This window comes from Lindgomyces ingoldianus (assembly GCF_010093535.1).
Source record: "Lindgomyces ingoldianus strain ATCC 200398 unplaced genomic scaffold BDR25scaffold_13, whole genome shotgun sequence".
NCBI classification, from domain to species: domain Eukaryota; kingdom Fungi; phylum Ascomycota; class Dothideomycetes; order Pleosporales; family Lindgomycetaceae; genus Lindgomyces; species Lindgomyces ingoldianus.
The window spans coordinates 1,169,091-1,173,171 of record NW_022985174.1 but is presented as its reverse complement, the minus strand read 5'-3'; positions in this window follow the sequence as shown (position 1 = coordinate 1,173,171).

The following is a 4,081-nucleotide window of genomic DNA, read 5'->3' as shown; positions in this document are numbered from 1 at the left end:
ACTAGATTTAATAAAAAATAACTTAAAAAAAGTTTTATTTTTTGTACTATAACTATTATAATTACCTACTAACACTATAAGGAGTAGATTAAACTCTATGTAATAAACATAGGATGTTATAACTTAATCCTAGAATAACTATAGCTATATTAGCATAAAGTTGCCTTTAATTACTAAGAGTAAGTTCTAAACTTTAACTTTTTTTAATACTAAGACATATACTTACACTTACACCTAAATAACACCTAAATAGCACTTAATATAGAAGATTTCTAGACCTACTTTTTAATAACTTAGAGAAAAACTACCTAAGTAAGGCTAATAAGCTAGGCCTTTTACTAAGATAGGCTATATAAAATAATTTAATAACTGCTTAAACTTAAAAAAAAGAAAGCCTTTAAGAAACTTTTACTTACCTAATTTAAACACAAACTAGAACTTAAACAGTAGATAGACATCTGCTATATAGAACCTACTTTATTTATAACTTTAGCTTAATAACTAGATTATAAAATCTACACAGTTATAATTTTTAATATAGACTAAGCTTTAGCTTCTTAAAAACATACTAACTTAAAGATAATAGTCTCTTAAGACTACTATAACTTATTATATGTCTTTTTTTAAAATAAGTTTAATAAGCTTTTAATATAATGTCTGTATAATTACTAGATAACTCTTAAGCCTAGTAAACAACCTAGTTATAGGCTACTATATAGAATGTTGCTAAATAAATTAAAAGTGCTCTAAAAATACTTTAATAAAAACTTAAAAAAAGGTTTTATTTAAGCTAGCTTCTTACTAGTAGCGTTACCTATACTATTTATAAAGAAACCTAAGAGTAGGCTTTAATTCTATGTTAACTACTAAGGACTAAACACTATTATTATTAAAAACTAATACTTAATTTTTTTTTTATAGGAAACCCTAAGCTAACTAAGTAAAGCAAAGTATTTTATAAAGTTAGATATTATTGCTGCCTTTAATAAGCTAAAGATAGTAAAGGGTAATAAGTAGCTAATAGTGTTTTAGACCTAATATAGACTATTTAAGTACTTAGTAATGCTCTTTAGCTTAGCTAACACGCTTAGTACTTTTTAACATTTTATAAATAACTTGCTCTAACCCTACCTAGACGTGTTCTGCACTATGTATATTAATAATATTCTAATCTACAGCAATAGCCTTTTAGAGCACAAACAGCATGTACGCCTAGTACTAAAGGCTATAGAAGAAGCAGGTCTGCAACTTAACATAGACAAATGCAAGTTCTACTAATTAAAGGTTACATATTTAGGATATGTAATCTCTATAAATAGCATCTAAATAGACCCTATTAAGGTTTAGACTGTACTAGATTAGTAATACCTAAAGAACATAAAAAATATTTAAGCCTTTATAAAATTTACTAACTTTTACTAATAATTTATTAATAACTTTTTATAGCTAGTAAGCCTTATAATTACACTTACTAAAAAAAAGGTTTAATTTAACTTTAACTTAAATTACTAATAGTCCTTTAACTAGCTAAAGAAAGCCTTTACTAAAGCTTTAATACTCTGCTACTTTAACTCTAAACTACTAATACTTGTAGAAGCTAATGCCTTAGACTATATAGTAGCAGGAGTTCTCTTCTAGACTAAGCTAGATAGGACTATTAGGCCTATTACATACTTTTTAAAAAGAATAAGTCCTGCAGAAGGTAATTATAAAATCTATAACAAGAAATTACTTACTATAGTACGCTGCTTTAAATAATAATAACTTAAACTAAAAAGTGCAGCGCATCTAATACAGGTCTTATCTAACTATAAAAACTTACAGTACTTTGCAACTATAAAATAACTTAGCTACTAATAAGCTTATTAGTCTAAATACTTATTTTGTTTTAATTTTAAGATTACTTATTATCTTAGTTAAAACAGAGGGAAACTAGATGCTTTTATAAAGTAATCCTAAAACATCCCTACTTAAAAAGAAGTGTAAAAGGCTTAACACTAAACTTTACTTTAACTTAAGCTATTTTTAGACCTTAACTTAAATAAAATAGATTAGATAATTAATTAGATTATTACTAATAAGTATTTAAATAATAAATTTATTTAAGAAACCTTAGACCTGCTTTAAAACAGCGCTAGTTAGTTAAAAAAGGTAACACTAGCTAACTATAAAAACTAAAATAGTAAGCTATATTACTATAACTAACTTATAATCCCTAATTCTAATAAACTAAGAATTAAACTACTCTAAATTGTACACAACTTGCCTGTTAGAGGACACCTAAGCAGAGGAAAGACTCTTAACCTACTACAGAGAGAGTACTACTAGCCCCGCATGTTCTATACTGTACGCTAATACATATTATGTTGCTATACTTGCTGTAAAGTAAAAGCCTTTTAAAAAAAGTATAATAGCTTACTTAAACTACTTCTAATCTTTAAACAAGCTTAGAAAGACATATTAATTAATTTTATTATAAACCTACTCTTATCTAAAGGGTATATAAATATTATAGTAGTTGTTAATTACTTAACTAAGTATTAACACTTAATACTATGTTCCTCTATAACTGCCCCTAATATAGCCTAGTTATTCTACTAATACATATAAGTTTACTATAGCCTGCCTAACATAATTATATTAGACAGAGGTACACAGTTTGTCTTAGCCTTCTAGGACAAACTCTGTAAATAGCTTTAAATTATCTCTTATCTATCTACAGCTTTTTACCTAGAGACTAACAGCTAGACTAAGAACACAAACGCTGTAATAAAATAAGTCTTATAAGTGTACACAAACTACTAGTAGGACAACTAAGTAAAATAGTTAGCTATAGCATAGTTTAAAGCTAATAACATAACATCTAAATTAACATAAGTATCCCTGTTCTTAGCAAACTACAGATACTACTCCTAAATAGGATTTAAACTACTTATAAATACCCTCTAACTAACTTATTAATTTATATAAGTAATAGACATAAATAAACTTATTAATAAGATCTAAAACATATTTAAATATGTTTATAAAAAGCTTACATAGGCTTAAGCTTTTTAATAAGAGTACATAAACTAATCTTAAACCCCCACCCCTGCGTATGCAGCTGGCAAGAAGGTCTAGCTAGACACTAGAAATATCTAAATAAACTAATAATTAAAGAAACTTAATTAAAAGAACCTTAGCCCCTTTATAGTAGCCTATATAGTCTTATTATATACTTACTAATTAATCCTACCTAACAGCATAAAGATACACCCTATGTTCTATATATTATTGCTGCGCTAAGCAGCCTCTAAATCTAACTATCTACTTAGATAGCTAAACCTGCTACCTAAACTTATTATTATAAATAACAAACTAAAATATGTTATAGAAGACATTAAATAAATCTAGTTTAATAAAAAGAAACATATCTATAAATACCTTATAAAATAGACTAGATATAATAAACTGTTATAAGAACCTGCAGAAGCTTTATAAAAAAACTTTATAGTAACCTAATTCTACGCCTAATACCTATCTAAACTAAACCTGTACTCTAATAAAGATAACCTAATGCTAGAACTACTAATGTAAAGGATTCCCTTTTTAATAAGGGGGGGAGTACTGTTACAGTATCCTTTCTAGATCCTAGACATAACTGTATTAGACATATACTAGAGTATTATTAGTGCACATCTAACATAAATATAACATAACATAGATATAAACTTAAGTATAAACTGCCTTAACACTAACTAAACCTAGAATAGGCTTAATTTATACTTAAAGCGCTTAGACTTTTAAGCTAAGTATTTAATTACTAATTTCTTTCTAAACTTTTCTATTCCTTACACAACATCTTGTACCTACTATAATACCTTACGTAGTAATTGAACTAGACCTCCGCGAAGCTCTATAACCTTACTCGTGCATAATCGTGACAATATATCTAAAACTATTTAATATCTATATAATTACTTAGTAATTTATTTTATATAATTAAATTTTAGTATATATATAAATTATAAGTTTGTATTACTAGTAAAAATAGTTTTTAAACTAATATAATTATATTTTATAAAAAATATTCTACTACTAA